Below are 23,460 nucleotides of genomic sequence, written 5' to 3'. Positions count from 1 at the left end.
TCAGTCACAACCCATATGGCGTTATTGCCACAGAGTAAAGACGTCTAAAGCATCACCGGGGGGGCAGATTTCACTGGATGACTGAGCAGGTCGCACCCCCGAGCTGAGCTGGGTTTCCCCTCATTGCCAAAAGGCTTGTTGGACAGTGATTTGGAGCAAAGTAGAAACTCTTCTTCTTCATCTTTTTGAGAGATACTTGCAGACAGTCACAGGAAGTCCAGTTCTCATTTGTGGCGATCATCTAAGAAAGGAAGTGGTCCTCTGCAAATACTTTATGGTTGCTAAATGGGAAATTCATGTCCTGAAATATGAATAAATAGATTAGAGGTTGTGACTGTTGAATCTGAAATGAATATTATCTGCACTTTGTTTTCACAGGCTGATTCCTTTTTGGTGATAATTTCCATTTGGAGCCAATTTGAAAGTGACCCAGTCCCCAGAAGAAATCGTTCTCATAGAGGAGGAGCTTCCTGAGACAGCAGGCTTCTCTCTCCCTTTCTTGCAGTTATATACAAATGTCTTCAGTTTTTCTGCCCAGGCGTCCTGCAGACTTCACACTGTTTCCTGCAGTGAGAAATGCGACTTCTGTCTCCAAACTTAGTGAGAGTTGCACAGGAGCAGGTGATCGACCCCCCGAGGACTGTCACCACCACTTTGACGTGTTCACATATAATGGTGTGCCTTCCTGTGTGGGCGTGTGAGCTCGGTATACAGAAGCAGCGCGGTGATAGTGATCAATAATAGTTGTGCTCGCAGAGTGACCCGAGCACCCTCACAGACTGCTCAGAAATACATCAGCCAACTCCTAACGACACCCCGGCTCGTTATTCCCTCCCTGGGGCCTCCATACAATACAGAGGGCTAAAGGCAGCTGCAGCCCCATGTATGTATATAAATATATATCTGCAGTGGGAGGTGGAGTTTGAAGGTGACAGACAAAGTCTCCGTCTCTCCAAAGTGGCTCAAGGTTGCAGCTCACCCAGGAGGTTTGTCACTGAGAGGAGGGAGAGGACAGAAAGACAGCTGTGAAATGAATCGACCGTCACCAAACAAGCTGCGAAGGAGAGGCAGAGAGCAGCGTGTCGGATGCTTCTGTCCACCGACTTATTGGATGGTAAGGCAGCCGTTTCTTGTTTGACATCATCGATATTCGTTGGTCGATTTTCCAATGACATTAATACATTCAGCTAGCAGGACGGTTCTACCACTAACACTGTTGTAAACAAGTGTGAATGCATTATTCTGCCTCTGTGGATGACTTGTGATCCAAATTCTGATGCATTCATTCATCTTTTTAGTGAATCTGGAGGAATTCTTTGCCCTGGTGACTCATGAATCTCCCAAATGAAGAGCTGAAGCAGCCATTAGCAACTTGTGAATGATGTCGAGTCAGCCGAGCCCCGCCGCAGCCAGTCGCTGTGTGTAATTGTTCACCCTGTAGCCAGTTCCATCATTCATCATGTGCTGGTCAGTGGAGTCTGCGTGCAGGGTAACAGAGAGGCGAGGACAAAGGGTGCGAGCTGGAGCTGAAGTTCATTAAGATTTGGACCTTTTCTGGAATATTTTGAGGGAAGCCAAATGATGCAGTTTGTGGCAACAAGATTGAGCATCTTTATTTGGAGCTGACGGTGCTTAAAATGCATCCAACAGTTCATGCTTTCCTGACAAAGGTCGGGTTTTGTGCGATGGTAAATCAGAATGTGAGGAGGTAAACTTTTGACAAACAAAGCTCTCAGATTTTTGTATATTTAATGCATTTTCTGATGATTCTTCCTCCTAAAACTGGAGGTTTAAACCTTAGCCGCCCAATCAAAGACTCCAATCAAAGCATTTTGTTTAACTCTTGTAGTAAAGCGCACCGTGCTTTCTGATGATCTATAATGGGCTTAACAAAAAGTGCATTATAGAAAGATCTTAAAGGCTTAACGAAGCAAAAAATAAAACAAAACAAAACAACGAGTTCCTCTGAAAATGGTCAGGTCCGAGGACTGGACTCAAAATGAGTGAAAAAGCAGCCAATGTCAGAAAAAATATAAAGAAATGAGGGGTGGCTCAAGACTTTTGCACAGCACTGTGTGAGCAAACCACCTTTGCATGCAAAAGTGTTTTGGCCTCTTGAGTTTTAAAGCCTCAGCATGCCTTAAAATCTCAGCAGGGATTTGTGTGGCTACTCAAACGTTGCCACCCACACTCGTCAACACCAGAAACACCAGCTGGTTAATCTGTTATTTTATTAACGTTCAGCAGCAGTTAGCCCTGAAACCTTACACCATCACCTGCCATCAGCTGGCAGCCCCAGGAGACAACAGCGCCCCCTCTTTCTCCACGATGGGAAGTTTGGAGCGCGGTGGGAGGCGACGCTGAAGTGTGATTCTGCCGTACTCTGATTGTTGTATGTCGGCTACGTGACTAAATATACACACACTCAGCAGGAGTGGTGTGTGTAACCGTAACCTGCTGCTGCTAGCTCAGCTAGCCACACTCGACAAAGACGCACATTTCAGACATTTAAAACACAATTTGATGATCAGAAAATGAGCTACAAGTGGAGCACAGCCGGTGTTTAAACTCGTCTATGAGACACGGCTCAGGCTTTAACTAACAGATCAGTCCAATTTTTAAAAAGTTATTACAGATTTGAAAAATCAAAAGTGTTCCCATGAGCTAAACATTTTTATTTTCAAGTAACTTTTTCCTAGATGAACACAGTGGATACATTTCAGCCTTATAGGGTTAGCTTTATACCAAAGCTGCTGTTTATTTAAATATAAAATCTTGTTTATGACACATAATATCCTTAAACATGTGTAACTTTTGGTTCAGCTTGTGTAGAGTTATGGACGCTCTCCTGTTTTCAAATGTCTTCGACTAGAAATCCAATAATGTCGTTCTAGTGAATTCTTTTGGCCATAAGTGACCTTGGATGGAGTCCCAGCCTGAGGTACTGTTTGAGTCAGCCGCTGACTGTATGCATATTTATGGCCTGACATTCAGTTTGTGACGTTGCCTCTTACTGGAGAAATTGTTTCCTATTCAATGTGCCCAGCATGTTTCCATTAACTACTTTATAAAAGAACCGAGCTGTTAGAGAGGTACACACACACACACACACACACACAGTACAGAACTGTGTTGCAATTACGACTCATTCACTTACAACAAATCAGAGGATAAATGTGCCCCACTGGCCATGGTTTATTAAGTTGACATTGGAATACATTATTTTGATTTGAATTATTCTGTAATGTCCCGGGCTTTGCCACAGAGCGTCACTGGCTTTACATCATTAGTAAAGCTAAACAAATAAACTCACATAATCGTGTTCCTTCAGGGGAACGCTCGGCTTCACAAATGTCTCCGTTTATCTGCAGAATTTAATGTTTCTGTAAATAATCCAGCAGCAAATGTTATATTAACACGGCCATATTTCTGTGACTGTGGAGTTATGGGATGCATAAACTGTGCAAAAAGACTGCTTCAGTGGTTGGATGTTTTCTCTCACAAAGTACACACTCCATGGCTCCCTGTTAGCTGGAATTTCATGGGGGAAAAAAAAGGTCCAAGTTTTACTTGAATATTGAAAGAATGTAAATTAATGCCCATTTTCATCCACAGCTGTTGGATGATTATTAGGACTCATCAAACGCTGATGCTTCAGTTTCCACACAGTGACTGCCCTTTAGCGTCCTTTCTGATGCGCTTCCAGATATCAGGGTTTCAGGTAGAGGTGTGGATTCATGTCTAACCCAGAGTAACACTGGAAATATGAATTTATTAGGCTTGTGTGGCTCACATCACACTGTATGAATGAGTTAGACCCATTTTTAAAGCCAGCAGATGGACGTTACCCTGATTTTTCTTGTCTTTGTAGTGCTGTTTTTGGTCTCATCCACCTAACAGGAGGTATCTAGAAAAATTTTAAGTTGATGTTTTTGTGAACTTATGAAAACCATTCCTCTGTCCAACAATGGTCCAGAATCCTTCCAGGAATCCACAGATCCAGGTCTGAATCCCCTCCTCTGGGAACCAAATCAACCAAATCCATCCATTACTTTTTCAGGAGTCCTACCAACAAATAGACATCCCATCCAGTTACACGTGACCCAAAGTAATTTTTGTTAAGGTTTGCTGTCACTGCCCAATCCTCACCACACACCTGACTTGTTTTACATACGTGCAAAATTGCACATACTTCCTGTCACTGCCACAGTTTCCAGGAAGTATGCAAATCATTTTCTTTCTGGATTAAAATGATCGTACTGCTGCTACCTGACATCTTTATGATATGTTCACACCAGTATTCACTCATTTAACCACCTGAATTCAATGAGATAAAAAACGATGCTACTCAAGCTGATTTCCAACTCCTTAACACTTTAAAGTGAGCATGAAAGGTAGATTTCAGTGAGTCTAATCAGCACCATCCCCTTAAATGTAACCAGTCCAACACAGTTTAGTTTACACTAAGTACAGTATATTCATGCAACCTTTGAATAATGCAGAATTCGTGTACTTCAGTTTGTTAGAAAGATGTTTCAGGAAAACATAATTCACTAAAACATATTTACAACTGCACCATGAACGCATCACAGGGATGAGAACGAAGAAAAGTGGATGTGTTGAAGGTGAAAGTTATCTGTGCGATGTCATCATTTTCTTATTACCACGTCATTACTGGAAGCCATGGCGGGCTGCAGAACACGAAAAATGAACTCATTCAGTAGTAATATGCATTAACCTGTCTATCAGATTTAATAACCCAGTAACTAAATTTGCTGGAAGACTGTGACCTTCGTCTCCCTGTTTTTCCTTTTTTTAAATGTAGAAACCGATAAAGGAAATGCTGAATTAAAGTCAGGCTTTATGATGATAAGTGGAACAAATCAAACTGATAAATGTTAATATGATTTTTTTTCAGTGAACATTTTTGATGAATCACAATTCAATAAATAAGTGTATATGTTGAGGGCTTTTATTGTGAAAAGCTGGAACAGGAAGAAGCCCTATCTAGAACAAATTGGATTTCTGATGACATGCCCCAGCCGGATTTATAGTCACGTTCACCTAATATGACCCAACATGAAATGTTGAATTGGTTTTACAGATGCAGTCATATTGAATTCATCTCAGTGGGGGTCGAGGTCCCAAAGTCTCTTTCCAGGAACAGACTTGTCTCTTACAGAGAGCAGCTGAAGGGTGACAGAAGTGACCAAAACTGGACCCGTGTATTTATCCAGAATTTTAGTAACAGTGTGCGACTCGACTCGAGCCGTTCTGCATCTTTGGCGTCCAGCGTGCGTGTTAATGTGTGCAAACAGGATGAGAACATTCAAAAGCTGGTCATATTCAGCCTTGAGAAATAGCGATTGCTCCGCCAAGCGTGAAGCGTGAAAATATAAGATTGTGTGTCTACATTCTCTAGATGTGACACACTTTATTTACGCGATGTCACGGCAGTGAGAGATAAGAGGATTTACCATTGTGGGGGATGTCAGGGGTACAGGGATGACTTCCTGTGTCACATTATTGGAGGATACGTCTCTGAAGCAATGACAAGCACTGCAGCGGCTGTTCAGTCATACTTTCAGGCCTCTGAGGATGATTTGTGCCATGGCACCACACCAGGATGAGTTGTGTGTTGTGTTAGTGGGACAGGATGTACTGTTTCGATGACATTTAGGCTCCGCCCCGAGAGAGTGGGATCAGCTCAGTCTGTGAGCCTGAAGGCAGGACCTTAGAATAAAAGACAAGAAACTTTCTGTCTTTTCTCAGGCTGCGTTTGTACATCTATTTAAGTCGATGCCCCCACACTGCCGAAGGAGGCCATAAATACAGTTATTACTGCTTCTCTTTAGACCTTCCCTTTGAATTCTTCTGGATTTGTTTGGCATTGAGATTAATTGCTGTCTCTGTGAGATAGCTGATAGCTGAAAGCTGTTTTTATCCCAAGAGTGCCCACAAGAAAAGACAATATCAAACCTGGAAATCAGGCTGATGCTCTCTGGCACTCTGACAAGCCTGCCAGACACCAATCATGTCGGAGGCACTTTATGGAAAGATCCATCCTACAGCTCAGTACACAGCTGATAACCATGATGGGAACTTTGGGTTATTTCTGTAAATATGTATGCTTTTCTTGGCATTTTCTTTTACACAGCTGACATGCTTTAATGATCCGTTTAAGTACCATCAATGTATGTTTTAATCCTTGGATTTGAGTTCTTGAAAGGCAGCAGAAGAAACCAAAAATGACACAAAAATACTTCCATTTGTTTTCTGCTGCCAGCTAGAGGGATGGGACCAAAAATCTGGGTTTGTGGTGTGCATGTATTCATATGAGTAAATGCAGAAATAGAAACGAACATTGAACACATGTCCTGGGCTTTTTTCTTACTTTGATCCCCATGTCTGAATAAGAATTTGTCATAGCACATATTAAAGATAAAAACAAACATTGGGCCACAGTCATCGTAACCTGAGGCTCAACCAGGAAGTTAACACGAAGCACCAAAAACTGCAGCTCCTCTAATGTTCACTTGAAGCCGATTCATCCTCATAGACTCTCATGTTAAAACTTTACAGCAGAAATAAACATGTTTACAGCCTGATACAGAAACTGCTTGGTTCTCTGTAGATAATATACCTGAAAAACAACAAGTTTTTATTAAGGTTTAAATTAGGGGCGTGGCCTCAGACAGCTATAGCCATCAGCTGTCTGACCTCTGAACCATGTTTGTGCTGTTGGAGTCTTTTTAATGCAACTAACTGACGAATAATATGGCTGCTGTGCTTCACTGGAAGTCTGAGCTCCATTTTTGGTGAATGAAATTATTGGATGTTACTTGGATTAGCAGGCATCTGTGTGTTATACAGATATCCACTTGGTGCAGCTTGGTTAGCAAGCTACCTCAGATTAATTTCCGCACTCTGCAAAACAAGCATGGCAGTAGTGGGTCAGGAACTACTATTCCCGAGGAACGATACTGTAGTAGCTTTACAAGAAACAGTTTGTTTGTACAAGTGAAGACCACCACATTTTATCAAAGCTTTTACCCCACCCTGCTTTTGCGTTATCATTCATAAAGTATCGCCTGCACTCGTTTTTTTACTGTGAAACAAATCTTGCATTTCCCACAAATCACAATCAGTATGAGCAAATGTTAGACACCCAGCTGTTATTGGCTAGTATACAATATGTGTGACATCCTGCTCAGACTTTTATTTTGAAATCAGTCATCTCGACGCAGCCTGGTTTTTTGGACTTCCTGCATTTGACAGATTGTATTTGTGCTCCCAGTAGTTAAACTATCCAGCCATCTTGTGTTTGACCTTAAGCTCCTCCCCCTTTAAGACAACTTTCTTCTAATTGGCTGCCCTGACAGGCAGAATATTTGAGCAGCAGGTGGGAGGGGCTTGAATCATTAATACAGCTGAAGTCTTCACAGTGTTTTTCTGCATATTTTTACAGTCTCACTCAGAAATGTCCAATGTGGCCATAACTATGATAACTGCATCATATTTTCATCAGAAAATCATCACCCTGGCATTTTACCATATATGATAATCCTCTAACAGATACTAACTGTTATGCTGGCATCCTGTTAAGGAAGCTTTGGGTGCTGTTAGTGTATAAGTGCACAAAATGGGCTGAACTGAAGGCTGGTTGTGATATTTAGTGAGTATTTTGTGCAGAGCCAATTGTCTGCTGGATTTACATGATGCTGATGATGATGGTGTCAGATGTGGTTGCTAGGAGATTTGAGATGCAAGCCTCTATTTTGTGTTTACACCCCACAGTGGAAATCCATTATAGTCCAAAATGAGGTTAAAAACGCTTCTGTGGCTGCATGCGTGGACTCACTGTGCTTCAAATCTTTGGCTTAAAGATGAAGAGCTTTGTTTGTCCCACAGTATATGTTATGGTATGTGTTGTTCTTTGATAATGGGATGCAGATTTTCTATCTAACAAAGGTAAGTGCTTCAAAGTACCAACGATGTAAATTGGAAAACAAAATGTGGCTGAGAAGAGGAGAGATGCTTGAAATGTGTGGTGCACAATATCTGCTGTCATATCCTCTGACAGCAGCAGCCATAAATGCTTGATGTTATGTGCAAGTGAGAACATGAGGATTAGCTTTTACCAGAGGTGCTGCCAAATCTGACAAGACAGAAGGAGGCAGGGAGAAGCTAACGGCATGAACGCTGGCTGGTGAGTACAGCACAGGAGTGGTCAGGTCCAGGAGCACAGAGGATATTCAAAGACATGAACACACACAAACACACATGAGCACGTGGACTGGGACCACAGTTTTAATGTTTGATGAATTTCTTAAGTCAGGGTACACGACTTCACGCTGCCTAATTTATGAAACCTTAAACCTAGAAATAAGCCGTGCAGCCTGGCCAGCAATCAAACCAGCGGTGAGTTTATCAGAGGTCGAGAGCGCAGCCGATCAACAGCCCGCAGCAATCAAGACTTGACATGTAGCGGCGGTGTGTACACGATCAGCCCCCGCAATGACGGCTCAACACAGTCTCATGGCAGTTTGTGAAACAGTCGCCACATTCAGTCAATTCATTTGTGTGTCTGGGAAAAAAATTTCCCAGTTTTTGTTTTTCTGGACGCAAAATTCTCCCCTAAGCACAATTTTTGTGAGATGCTCTCTACTGATGTGTGCTGGTTTATAGATATTTTCAGATTACCAGCAGACTGGAAGAATTTTACATATATTGTTATTAAAGTAAGAAAAAAAACAGTAGTTACTTTTAATGTAACACAGGATCATGGGCACTGAAAGATAGCGGATCAGTAATAATTATTATCCCTTTGCTTTCTTAATACTATCAGTGTTATCGTTTTTATTCAGTATTTTTCTGTCTCCCCTTTGACCTTTGTACTTCACCCGGCAACAGCACTGCAGCCCCCCCCTCTCTGAACTCAAACTTCAGGACAGTGATTTAATAAAGGGAACAGGTAAGTGAGGTTTACAGTAATGTAGGTGTAATGTGTCTGTAAGCTACACCATACAGATGATGATGCTGTGCTCTTTAATACACCAAAGATATGGTAGTAAACTCAGCTCAGCTATTTCTACTTTCATCCAGATAGAAACCATCTGTATGCTTAGATTTTCACGCCTCTACCTCGATTTCTGCCCAGCAACAGCGTCCCTCCCCCACCCACTCACTCATACACTTGTAGAAAGTTCTAGCCCAGCGATCAAGTTAGCAAGAGCAGCGGGATACTTAGAGGCTCGGTAAGAGACAAATATCACTGATATTTTTTTAACTTTAAATTAAAGCTCTAATTTTCCTTCAGTACCTAAAAGGAGTTGTGGAGTTTGTTTGGAGAAGCAGGTAGAAAATGGGTTCTTCAGTGGTGGCGCAGACAGCAGCTAATGCTAACAGCAGGTCCATTTAGCTAATTAACCCATTCGCTAACACAGTCACAGAGACACAACTCTACATGTTTTCTGACCTGCACATTTGTGAAATATTATTGGATTTTTAAATTGTTTATGGGTCATTCTGTGTAGTTTTGCTTTTACACAATATATTAATTTGTTAAAAAATAAATTTAGAAAAGTCAGCTTAACATTTTGAACTGTGAGCATGATGTATTAGCTAAATGTCAGTGTGAACTTAAGTATTTGTCTGGCATTTTTTTAAAGAAGTTGAGTAAATCCAAAAAAATCTGTTAACTTGTTACTAAACTTTTTTTTACTACTTTAACTTTTTCACCTTGTTAAATGTAGTTTCTACAGCAGCAATGGTAATAACTACAGCAGTAGATTCCCTATAATAATGACCATGCTGGAATAATTATTTTTATGTCTCTGGAGCTTGAAAAAATTATTTTTATGGTTTTTGTGTTTATGCAGACCTCGGACATCCTCATCTGACTCACTAAAGAGTTCATCTTTATCTCCAAGAAGCAATGCTGATCATGAAGACCCAGCAGGTGAGCTCATCCTTGGACAGTATGAATATATTTTAACTCAATCTGACACAATCAGCTATTTTTAAACCTCATAACAACCCGAGTTTTTAACCGTTTACTGTCTGATTTATGTTTGACAAACTCATGTCAGTATTTTTTGTTTATTTTGCTTTTGTTGTATTATTATGTTTTGCTTCTGCTTCAGTGATATTCTCAGAGATAATCTCTGAAAAGCGTCACACTATTGAACAATTTGCAAACTTTCTGTAGTTTCCTTCATAAAGGAGTGCTCCTGTGGAGTCCTGTATCACAGATCTGGATGGTGGACGAGCTGCTGGAGGAGCAGACCGTCCCTGGATCATTTGAAGTTGCCGTCATTTTGGAGGGTGCGAATATTTGAGAGGGACTGCCACAGATTTTGGTGTGACGCTTGATCTGCTCTACACTCTCAGCACCGAGCGTCCGGAGAACTGCAGGTACACATTTACGGCCGTCCAGAAGGCTTTGTTGGATCGGTACTCCAGTGTTAGACTCTGAGTGCTGGACTGAAACTTTTTTAATTTAGAATCAGCTCCATGATGGTTGACCTGCAGCCAAATTAGTCTTTGTTCCAGTGTTTCACATTGTACAAGTCAACGTTTGACAGCAGAGCTCTGAAGGCCAACACGTCTTGTTTTAATATGTTTCCCTTAGAGTTCGGGCAGCAGAACTACTCAGATTGAGGTTAGTTTAATAAAGTTTTAATAAAGTTTCAAACAGACTCTGTCACAGATGAAAACCACGTGTTGGTGCTGTTTTTATTTTTAAGCACAAAACCTAAAGACTTTCCTACGTATCAAATGTACTGAAGGAGCAGTTTCTCCCATCCGTGAACCCTCAGTGCTCCCTGACTCATTAATACTAAACTCACCCACTCTGTGTGAGTTATCAGCAGTTTGACTGGTCTCAGGTCAGCTTCAGGTTCAGCATTTAGCATTTCTCCAGTCTGTTTACCTCAGTCAGTGCGTCGCAGGATGTCACAGAAATATGATTGGTCAGTTTCAGTGATGGTCCTGAAACAACATTAATGATTATTTTGTAATTTAAAAACTAGTAATAAGTATAAAATATGGAATACGTGATATGAATGGAGAGACTTTTTATGAACCTTTTATTGCTAATCTGCTACCCTGTCTGGCTAACATTAGCAATGCTAGCAGCGCTAGCCTCAGTTTCTTCCATTAACCTCACCTACCAGGAACCTGCAAGACAAGACGGAGGCACAAGAGGGAGAAACACAGCAGGCAGAGGGAGAGAGAGGGCTTCAACTGTGGGTAGGGGCCAGTGGCATTATGACATCTAACTGGCTAGCATCTCTGATTCTGATTAGCAAGGGCAGGCATGATCAGACCCCTTCACAACAGTACCCCTGCACACTGAAACAGGACAAGTTGGGATTGACAGATCCGTCTCACTGACGCCAAAACTCGGAGTGTCACACTCCATTGTTTTACATCTCGAGGGCTGCATTACGTCAACAAAATCCATATTTTTATTACTGAAAATTATGCTGCAGCATCCCCAGTGTGTTAAAACATGATGCCAGAGGAACAATTGTGACCAGTGTGATGATCTGGGAGTGCGACAGGGTTTGACAGACTGACCTAAATCAGTAAGTGGTTAACGAGGAAACTTACCTGCAGTCGTGCTCAGTTCAGTTTTTATCAACAGTCTTATTTTGTGAAAACTCTGCTGCCTTTTAAAATCCTCTAACTAATGAACTGTGTCAAATTAGCTAAACTAAACATGTCAGTCATTGTCAGATGAGAATGACACTGATGTGCTCGGCTCCTCAGACCTCTGGCATTTATCGGCTAATTGTTTCCACAGAAAATACACCAAACACAGTTTCAGACCTGCTTTGCTGAACTTGTCAAACACATTTAAATTTCCACCTCTGTGATGTGCCTTGAGTTTGAAAAGCCATCTGGCACTCTGACAATACGGCTCCGTATCAAAGGCAAACCTGTCATTTAAGTGCCAGTAATTTGTCAGTATCCCAGTTTAGGTTTTCCCCTCACATATCAGACTCTAAACAAATGTGGGGCCTCATACGGTGGCCACGTGTCACTTAAAGCAGGTGCTCAGATGTTTTCCTTAGCAAGCCATGGCTCAAAAATATCTGCAGTGAAAAACAAGCAAACTGCTGGCTACTCCAGAACGGATGCGGTCAGAAAAGAGAGGTGTGGGTACTATGGACATGTTTCCTACATTGCTGTTTGTTCATATTTGAATCGTCAGAGTTGAAGTATCGGTGTAGCTTTGAGCAGAAGGTGGCACGAAGGCCTCATATGTGAAGGTGAGGCACTATGCTAATGAAAATATGTATGCACTAATGTGACAGGGAGACCATCTCCTGTCCCCAGGTCAGTCGGTGCGCGTCCGTGTGCTCTTTAACAGCTTTTAAAGGCAAAGCAGCCATGTAGCCTGGAGGGCAGCGGCCATATCCTGCAGAGATTAGACAAATTAAAGCAGCACTTAAAGTATATGGACCTGATTAGCCCCAGTAATGAAATCAAGCCTGACACCATGGTTCCCCTTTTACACACACACACACACACACACACACACACAGTTCCCTCTCCCTCTGATCTCGCTCTGCTCTCCATCGAGCCCATAAAGCCTGATACCGAGCTGCATACACTCTCTCTCTCCCTCTTTTCTTTCACTCTCTCACCCTGCAGCCCATAAGCCACCTCCTTCCCCCTGACCCCCCTCCTTCTTTACTCTCTTTCCTCCTCAGTCTTTCTCTCATTTCTGGAGTAAGTGTGCTCCCTAGTGTTGTTTCCACCACTGAGAGCCAGAGATGGAGGAGCAGAGAAGAGGTTGCATGCAATCATTCCTTTTGTCTATGAAGCAATACCTCTGCAAAAGTGACTATTCTATAGAAAATGGAGGACAAAACCTTTGTACTTGTTCTGTGCAAAAATGCTTTCAGAGGTTCAGCCAAAGCTAATTTGAGGCTTCAGCAGGCTGATTTATATTTGGCTCAGACAGTACAATATATCACTGTGTCAGAGAGGGCACCGCAAAGAGCCAAAGATATCTGCTCTACGGGAATCAGCAGCAGCATCTTTTCTCTTTCACCTCACCTTGCTTACAACTGTGGGAGCACAACCTTAAGCATCCAAAGGCTGCTCAGAGTGATGCGATACTGTACTGTATTTGCAATATGAATCAGTGAGTCCCTCCCACCTCCCAATACCAGAATAAAAGTCCTTCCATCTATTTTCTAACACTTGCCCAGCTTCGGGTCAAAGGTCAGCCGTCCTCCTTCCACCTCCTTTATCTCTTCCAGGGGCAATTGGTGTGTTCCTACTATTCCCCCAACAGGTTTTCTTGTTTGCAACCATCTAATTTGTGCCATTTTTGGTAGGTTATGTTAGATTTTGTTAACAAGACCCAGAGTTATGTGAATTTGTCGGCTTGAAGCAGCCACAGTTTTCTGGTTGAAAACCAGGGCCTCAAACTTGGAGTTGGTAATTCTCATCACAACCAGTTCTCTGTGAGTTCCCCCAAGTACAGACTGGAGATCATTGCTCAATGACGAAAACAGGACCACATCATCCACAAAAAGCAGCAGTCAAAGGTGGAGGTCCTTATGGGCAACAGACACAATCTAGAAAACTTTGGCCTATGTATGCTAGTAACTTGGGGCATTTTTAATGCAATTAACTGACAAATAATATGGTTTGCTGTGCAGTTAATTGTACTAAGAGACTGTAGAAGAATGGGCTGAATGGGTTCTCTGTTGGTGGTGCGTTAGCAGACCGTAGGGAGCTATGGACAGCTCGGCCACCTGCAGAGAGCATCTGTTGCCAGATGGAGGAAATGTCCAATATATGTGGTACAACGAGCCTGTGTTCTACTCTTGCTTGTGTTGTTGTTGGTTCTTCAGCCAGCCTTGGAGAAGAGCAAAGTTCTAACATACAAAGAGCTGAAGTGAAAACCGTTGTGTAAGCTGTTCATGCTGTTCTTTTGTCCATGCTTTCCTTGTTCTTAGGTGAACTTGGCTGTCGCTCCCTTCCCTGTTCTGACTCACCTGCCAACCAATCAGCATTCACCCTATGCACAGCATCATCCAAGTTGAGCTATGTGCTGTTGGGTTCTGGAGGACTGCACATTTGCATATGTTGAAGATTCGTCTCTGTAGACAAATACCTACACAAACAAACACAACCGCAGTACCACAAAGCAAGCAGACGTCTGCGCTCCAGTTTTATTGAGTGAAATTCTAGGATTTTATTTGGGTGTTACACAATACTAATGAGCAGGTATGATGCTTGCTATCCAAGCTAGCCAGCACTAGCTGATATCCTCTGGTCCAAGTTGATGAGTGTCACAGTGGCTGCATTCAGTCAGTGGTTGATTAGTGGTGTAATTCGAGGTTTGAGTGAGCTGCAGAAGATTTCCAGGCTTCAGAGTTGGCTGCTGTTTCTTAGGTTTGGGGATGTCTTCATTAGAGCATGTTGGTGTTGTTGCTTTGGATTACAAGGACACAAACTACAGAAATATTGGAGACTAGACATCAGATGATGTAAGAAATCTGATGCAAACGAATGTCGGCTCCGTTGACGAGGTTAAGAGAAGCTCGTTAATAAATGGATGAAGCCTGAATGCAGATATGTGAAAGTCACAGCAACGTGTAAGACATGATTGCTAATTAGCTCAGTGCAGAAGCGAATGAATGTACTGTAACAGGCATGCATAAATTTAACTTAACCAACCTACTGTATGTGTATTAAATCATACTCGCTCATTCACACAGCGCACACACACGAGCACAATCAGCTGTGGGAAATGACAGCGTGTCACGTTGCACTCCAACACTATTCACATTCACAGCTGCACTTGTGCTGAAAAGCAGTCTGTCGTCAAGCCTTTTTATTTGACAGCTGCTCCAAAAGGACCGCAGTCCTATCTATTGCTTTTTTATTATCTACATGCATTTTTTTCAACATGCTCCGACACTTGGAGGGCTTAAGGGATAAGGGAAATAGCATATCGGTTACTCAGGCGCTGTGAAAATGCATGTAATGCTCTCTATAACCCCATTGTTAATGGAAACAAATCCAAGAACCACCCCGGTGTGGACCACATATCTCTATAACTTTTATGAAGTGACGGTCATTTGGACACCAGCTCTCTGCAGGTCCCATCCTTTCTAATTTCATTCTGACCTTTCCATAAATTCACACCCATTTCCCAGCCAGAGATGCAGCACAGGAAGATCTTTAGTATTTTAAATTGAAAGGTTGTAATTGAAAGAGCGCCAAGAGCAGAGAGGAGAAATTATAGGATATTCATTTTTTACACTGATACCCCTGAGAAATGAGAGAAGCCAGTGAGGACACCCTGAATCTCTCAGTGCGGGGGGAAAAAAACCTGCTCTGGACCTTTCCATCAGCCCTCCCCTGACATGCAGAACATTACGTACACAATGCAGGGGTAATGCTCTTTTGTATTTCTCATCCATGAAATTGTGCCCAATGAGTGCAGAGATTTAGCAGCTCCGCTTCCATCATCGCCTTTTGCAATTAAGCAAAGCCACACAGGAGAGCGGCGGCTCGCCTTTCTCATCGGCACACAGGAGAAATTTGAGAAAGCCAGCCTTGAGGCTGTCCTTTAACAAGCTCACCCAGCTCGCCATATAGCCCAACACTCTGGAGGCAGCTGGCTTTAAGTGGGTGCATGTCACTCTGAGGACCAACTGACAAACACACACAGCCCCACTTAAATCTGAAACTAGAGGCATCGAGATGCCATTCATAATGGCAGCAACTACAGTAGGGGAGTCATGCTCTCACATGCGAGCAGCAGTGCTCCATGTGCAAAAGGAGTTATTTGGAAAACGCTGCCGTGCTGATGTGGAATAAACGCAGTTAAAGACAGCCGCTGTATTCTGGAGGCAGCTGGCTCGGTGCAGGCTTGTGTGTTTGTCAGCTGGCACTCCAGAGGACCATACATGCACCGTCACACATTAATCTGTGGAGCTTGTTGTCCTTTTTGCTTTGCTCCTGCTGAATCTCAGTGTCTCCACCCGCCACAGGAAATGTCCTCCATCACGATTATGTGATGAATGTAGCCCAAAAAGTGGGGGTGGGGGTGGGGGGGTGCAGGGTGCAAAAGACAAATTGCAAATCGAAAGGGGGAGCAGAAAGGGAAGTGGCCTCTTGTTTGGCATGAAAAGAGAGAGGGTGCACTCCAACCAGAATAAGGGGTCGATTTGATTTGCAATTACCCCCCAGATGATCAGCTGGTGTTTGAAGTTGATTGGCTTCCTGGAGTGGAAAGTTCTAGAGGGGCTCTGACTCCTGACGACCTCGGGGTGAGCAGCGCGTGACCCGGGAGCCCAGGATGTGCCCCGTGTGCATCAGTCATGCAAACCGTCCTCGTCAGACATCCGACAACAGATGTCGCTTCCTGTCGACTCCACCTTATTCCCCAACGCTGACCCGGAACAGGAGACGCAGAGAAGCATGTAATGTTAAATGGAAACATCAGAATACACATGATCACAAACGTGGATTAGAGCATATACACATGGACACGGCAGAACAGAAACCTCACACGTGTGGGAAGTCTTTTCACAGATGAACCCTTTGAAACCCTGACAGAGCAGCTGCGCTAAACACAAATCTAATTGACCCGCCCCTGTCGAGCCCCCATAATGCAATAGAAACTTAAGCCCAGAGATCACTGCTAATGCTATCCATCTATCTCAGCAGATGACCAGGGTGTGGATTTAAAGGCAGATTTGATTACCTTGATTGCGGTGTTTGTAATTGGCTAATGTGTGAAGCAGAAAAAAAAAGCAGAGCAGGGTCTCTCAGATATCTCCAGATTTTAGCATCACAGTGACTGAAACCTGCACGAAAAGTGTGTTTATGTCACTGCTTATTGTTGTAAATGTTTTTGCCACCTTTAGTTTTGGTTTTGTCCACCAGCATTATGCTAATAAAGCATGCTTTGCAACCACAAATGAATTTTATTGAAATGAGGAACTGAGAGAGGCAGATGAAAAATTGAATGAATTCTCGGTGCCTTTTCCATCTCAACTGTCTGATACTTGCAGTTTTCCCCTCCAGGAGCCTTAATTTCCCCTCAGTCAATATTAATCGTTTGCTTGTGACATTTGCAACACCGTATTTAGATTAGATTTCTTGATTTGCAGCACCGGGCTGTGTCACCCTGCAGTCTATTTTTACAGTCCTTAGATTGAATCGCTTGCCCTGTAGCAGTGCTACTGTTGAACCTATGCCACCAAACTAATGATTTCTGAGAAATCATAATTATGAGAAATGTCTGCCAAATGGCACTGTGAAAAAGATAACAGCTACATGTATGTATGCAGACAGATAAACTCACTGCAGACTTGCCTTTAAACAAGGCAGTTTGCACTCTGGTAGCTCTTAGTTCAGAGAACCCCAGATTGTCAGTAACTCTTGCAATTGCTGGTGACAGAAACAGAGTGTGAAAAAATGACCTGCAGTCCACAAGTACACAATGCAACAAAACAATCCCTCCACAACATGCATGAATCCTTCAATCCAGAAGGTTTTATAGACCCAGATAAGAGTTTCAAGATGAAGTCTGTGAGTTTTTAATGTATTTCCTTTCTCAGAATGGTAAAAAAAATCCTGGATCCAGATTGAGTTCATTGGTTTTCAGGAAGGCCTAATGGAAAAACAAACAATGGTGGTGATCAGTGGAAAAGAACTGCAGGTTGCCAGTGAACATACAGCCAAAAGAGCATTTTTTTTTGCAATAAGGGCAACCTGGACAGATTAATGAATGATAAAGTTGTTTGGTCACAATAACAGCATGAAGCAGAAGCTCGTGCTGTTATTGTGAAGCCTGGCAGAGGAAATGTTCTGGTTTGGGGCTGGTTTGCTGCCTCAGGATGTCCAACCTGTGAGACCATCTGTCCAAAAGTTAATGCTGAATGAGAAGTGGATGTTTTGAACAAGATAATGATCCTTAGTATACTCACAAATCTTCCAAGGAGCAGCTAGGAAAACATAAATCAAGGGTTAGGAACGTGTGAAATTATGAAATAATTTGGATTATGCAAAGAAAAAAAACCTATTTTTTTCATGTGAAAGAACCAAGGTTCAGGGGTCAAACTTGGATCAGTGAGTATTCTTGGTAAATAAATGGAGGAACAAAAGCAAATTTTCCATGCTTAAGGCTTTTGCTTTGATGACATCAGCATGGACTCCACAACTTCATAAACCAGATTATTCTGGCAAATTTTGACAAATATTCCAGAGATATCATAATCATGGGAACCCCCCCAGCAGCCTAGGCCTATAGCAGCATAACTAAGGGAGGGTTCAGGGTCACCTGATCCAGCCCTAACTATAAGCTTGATCATAAAGGAAAGTTTTAAGCCTAATCTTAAAAATAGAGAGGGTGTCTGTCTCCTGAATCCAAGCTGGGAGCTGGTTCCACAGAAGAGGGGCCTGAAAGCTGAAGGTTCTGCCTCCCATTCTACTCTTAAGTATCCGAGGAACCACAAGTAAGCCAGCAGTCTGAGAGTGAAGTGCTCTGTTGGGGTGATATGGTACTATGAGGTCTTTGAGATAAGATGGGGCCTGATTATTCAAGACCTTGTATGTGAGGAGAAGGATTTTAAAGTCTCTTCTATTTTAAAGTCTATGGTGTGCAGACTAATACAGTTACAGACATTCTGCAATGCACAAATATTCACCAAGGGAAGCACAACTTCCTTCCAAAGCACAACCGATAGCTGGAATCAGTAAACAGTGAAATTATTTCCAAACTTAATAGAAAGAACTACTTTTCTCAAAGTCTTCTCCTTTTTTGCCCGCAGCCTAAAAAGGCTGATGGGATGAGACGGTTAATCTCTCCAGTAAGTTTGGGGTGTCTCCCTGCTGAGTGTGTTTGGAAAACCTCAAAAATTCAGATTCTTTGTGTCATTCCCAGAGCCCATAACCAAAGCTGAGGGCTGGAACAAAGTCAGAGGCTTCGCCTCAGTTCTGTCTTCAACTCAGTGGTCAGCTATGACACCTGCACTGCTGCTGGCGCTGCAACAGTCTGTTGATCCATCTCATGCTCCACCTGCCCATCACCCATGAAAGAACATCTGTTTGAACTTCGAGCAGCCTCTCCCCCAACCCAGCGAAGCAATCTACCTTTTTCCAGGAGAGGATGATGGCTTCAGACTTGGAGGTGCTGACCACTTTACACTTTGGTGCAATCCCTTCCAACAGGCCCAAAATCTCATGTATGAATTCTTCACAAAGATGCAAACCAGAGGGTGGAGCGTACTCATTTGGGTCATTTAGGGTTCTAAGGTCATTTTTACAGCAGGCATTTTGACTTCTAACAGTAAATGGCACAGGTGTTTGTAATAATGACGGCTCTGTGCTACTTCCCGGCAAGGCATTACAGGGTGACACAGAGTCAGCATTAACATCCTTGACCTTGTAACAGAAGCAGATAGAGGAAATTCAGGCGTTATTTATTCTGTTCAGGTTTTTTTTCCTGCTGTAAAGTGTAAAAAAGTCTTCTTTGGAACTAATTTCTATACAAAAATCTGCAGCCTTAATACAGCGTTTATCTTTTTTGGATGATCAAGATAGTAACACAATAACAGTCGGCGTTTTGCTTTTGATTTGGGCAATATGCTAAGGCCTACAAACGACTGAATCAAAATGGTTAATAGACAGTAGAGTTCATTTTTGTTGTAATTATACAATTAGTGAGCATAATCTGACCAGTTTTGGTTATTAAACGTGTATCAGACCTTAAATACTCAAAGGATGAGTGATCAGAAAATATATTTCTCCACTAAGGTTCTCAAACATACAGTCCAATAAAATCACAGCCTGTTAGGCTTTTATTTCACCCTAGCTCATCCTCTGACACATATATGTCACCTTAGCCTATTAAGTTACACAATATATTGGGACAATAAGTAGGCACTTAGACAGGAATGACTGAGAAAAGTGCATGCATCAGCCTTTATCCACTTGATGAAAATAACTAATACAGCAGAACATAATAATGACAGGAAATCTGCCCATTCATCAAAATGACGAACGGTGTAATTTCTTCACTCATCAAGCACCACTGACCCTCTGGATGGGCCATCTTTATTACAGCTGGCACTTTAGTGAGCTGTGCAGAGTTATGTGCATGCAATACCCAGTCATATGATAAATGTTCAATATCTGTTCACCACCCACATTAAAAACAAGCCGCACCGAGGGACTGGCTTAAAAGAATTTCGGTTCATACAGCAAATAGGGGGCTTGACACTGAAAGCTGGGCTGTGGAGGTCAGGACTATGAATGTAAATACATCTTTTAACTCTACCAACACAGTTCCAGCACAAATCCCAGCTGGAGATGAAGTTTTCCTGCACTGAGGAGAGTCTCGAGGCCCTCCTCCCCCACAAAACTATCCCATAAGGAGCTTTTTCCAAGCTGCTATCCTCTTGTTAAGTGATGATGTATCTGCTGCATTGGAGGCTCTCATCTTTTTTACGTGCTGCAGTTCTTTGTCTCCTTTTTTTGTCTTTGAATAATAATCATTCTCGGCCTCTCCGGCTTGTTATCAGCTCGTGTTCAGCACGAAACTCTCGGTGTACCTGCAGCCCGTGGGCTCGCTGTCACCAAATATTTGAACACTTCAGAGAAGAATCGCTCACAGGACAACTCAGCTTTCAGTGTGGACATTAAGCTCAGGATTAGGACTTTTTCAGAGTGTGTAATCCAAGCCAGGCAGCAGCGTATTAATGACTGACCCTGTTTTGTGGGTGGATCATCTCAGATGTTCTCTTGGGTGAAGTCTGGTCCATTTTCAGTGTCTTCTTCCTGTCATTGATGGAATTTGCCTCTGCCCAGCACCTTCAACATGAATGTTTACTGAAATCGGTTTAACCTTCATCCTCCATTTTCCCCGTGCTAATGTCTTTATCTAACCATCGCTCTGTTTACATCTGTTTTCTTCAAAAACCTCTCTTCTGGTTTATGACCACCACTTTTTTTCTGAATATCCGAGCCATTGCTGAAGAGCAATCCTGACTGGTCCCAGGATGTCAGGAATTTCGTATTCCTCCTTTGCTACAGACCGTACCTATGTGCCTTCACCACGGCCCATGTCTTCCTTCTAGCAAGAAATGCCACTGAAAACAGGAAATGAGGTCGTGTTTGAGTAATGCTAGGTCGTTAGCAAATAAGATATTTATTGTGAATTACTTCTTCAGTACGCTGCTGACTAATGACTTTTTGAATCTTGCTCAGTCAGATAAAGGCCCAACAAGCAGACATGGACATACTTTGGATCTTGTGCTGTCTAGCGGCCTTCTTCTCTGTGACATTAAAATCTGTGGTGTTAATTTTTCCAATCACATGCCTGTAATATTTGAGATTTCTCTTTCATGTCATTCTGTAAATCTGATGCACCTGCACACCGATCTCACATGATTACCTCAGTTACTGCTGATCGTTTTGCTTGTTCTTATCAAAACAGTAATCATGTCTTACTTTTTGATAGGTCCGTCTATCTGAACACCGATCACTTACTGTCTGTTTAATTGCACCTCATTGACTCCATCACTCCTCTCACAATTAAGAGTTTATAACCTGAACTCAGCCATGGTTGAATAATGCCACCAGAGAACTCAGCCAGGTGTGTAGGAAAGCTGAATGAAAATGGAAGGACGTAGGTCTGTGAGAGCAGCTAAAACAAAGTCTTTCTCTAACTGTTACAGACCTTGTATTTTATTTAGTTATTAACTCTGTTCTTAATGCTCGTGGTGCTGCTCCTCTAAAGCAGTGTGTGAGAACTTAATGAAATATAAGGTCTCATATTATCCCTCCTGTCCCTGACCCATCTGTTGCTTTTGACCACTTTGAGCCTTTTTGATCGTCCTGGAGAAAGTTGTCCTTCTTCTGCTCTGGAGCTTTTTAGATCCAAATGTCATAACTGAAGTATTTGAGTCTGGATTTAAAGCACATCACAGCACTGACACTGCACTTTTAAACATGTTAAAGGGGATTATTAGACCTCAGTGTTGCCTTTGATATCCCACATGCCTAATTAATAATAAGTTACTGCTATAGTGTAACTACCTAATGCAATATTTTACTCTATAACATGTTAAAAATGATCAGGGTTATTCAGGAATGTGATTCAAATGTACAGATCACATGTTCGAGGCTGTTAACTGACTAAAGGGCGAACGGTAGCTTACAGACCACAGTGCCTGTTTGGATACAACACAACCTGAGCTCACCTGCTTCTGTTTAACCAGCATCACTATCAGTGAAGGTTTATGATAAAATACTGTAAGTAGTTATGGAAACATACCTCTGACCTGTTACTCTTTTTCTTCCTCTGTTTTTGCTTTCCCCCAGCAGAGGGATAAACCTTTTTTTGGGACAGACTGGTCACCATCTACTTGCAGACAGTTACAGTGTTACAGTGTTACAGTGTTACAGTGTGCGTGAACATGAGCACAGCTGACATATGCAGAGGACTGTTAACTGCTAACATAGTTATCAGGATATTTTTTATTTGTCTTATATGATTATTTCTGATACATCACACACACAACAAACAAAATTTATCAGCTTGTCATGTGTGACATTCAAGCGCTCTTGGGGGGCCCTGCTGGCGTGGGGGCCCCGGGCAGCTGCATCAGCCGGCCCTGGGACACTGACGTCAGGCTCAACGAGCAGATTTCCACTTCATTTGTGTTTTTTTTCTTTTTCGTTTGTGCCTCCAGCAGCTGTGTGACTAAGTGCAGCAGATTTAGCTTCACCTCATTCTCGTGTCAGAATAAAGATTAGAGGTGTCGGAGCACCAAAATCAGTTACTTTCATTTAGGTTGGTGGTGACAGCACTCTGCACTCAAAAACACACAAAGTAGACGTTTAAAAAATTCTGACGAATATATTTGAAAAATCATCCAAGAAGCTTAAAATGTAACACAGTTATTAATGTAACGTAAAACACAGTTTAAGGTTACATTACACAGGTTAAACGGGTCAGCATGGTTGGCTAACTGAAGCTCTTCTGCTGTTGGTCACCAAGCCTTGGTTTAAAAACAATACTGACTATGAGGCTTTTTTCTACGTGTAATTTATGTAGTTTATTGTTTATATCCAAGTATTTTAACTATTACCTGACAGAGTGGCTCGTCTCTTCTGCGTGTCCTGCTGTTTATTTTTAGCAAAGCCAGAGCAGCTAAATACTGAAGCGCCCTGATTGACAGGAAAAAAGTGGGTCAGCCTCGGTGTGAACTTTTAATTTCTCCCGTCCTTGTTTTCGGAGGTGACGCGTGGGTGAATACGGTTCAATAAAGACTTCTAACTTTGGTTCAGCTGAGTGCTAAATAAATATGATATTCTCTGAGGAAAATATATTCAAAAGACTTCAAAAGCAACCACAGAACAAGAAGCAGTTTATAACATCCACAGATGGAAGTGACAGGAAGGCCCACAGTG

General features: G+C 42.4%; 1 long non-coding RNA gene across 1 annotated transcript in view; it reads left to right on the top strand.

Annotated features, from left to right (window-relative positions):
• Positions 1–2,203, top strand: part of LOC115801204 (uncharacterized) — a 35,402-nt gene extending 33,199 nt beyond the window's left edge. Inside the window, exons 2-3 of the long non-coding RNA XR_004021723.1 lie at positions 379–1,114; positions 1,299–2,203. This is a non-coding gene — a long non-coding RNA (uncharacterized LOC115801204). The remainder of the gene's footprint in view (positions 1–378; positions 1,115–1,298) is intronic.
• The last annotated feature ends 21,257 nt before the right edge of the window (positions 2,204–23,460 follow it).

This window comes from Archocentrus centrarchus, chromosome 21 (genome assembly GCF_007364275.1).
Source record: "Archocentrus centrarchus isolate MPI-CPG fArcCen1 chromosome 21, fArcCen1, whole genome shotgun sequence".
Classification (NCBI taxonomy): Eukaryota; Metazoa; Chordata; class Actinopteri; order Cichliformes; family Cichlidae; genus Archocentrus; species Archocentrus centrarchus.
This window is presented reverse-complemented; position numbering and strand designations above follow the sequence as displayed.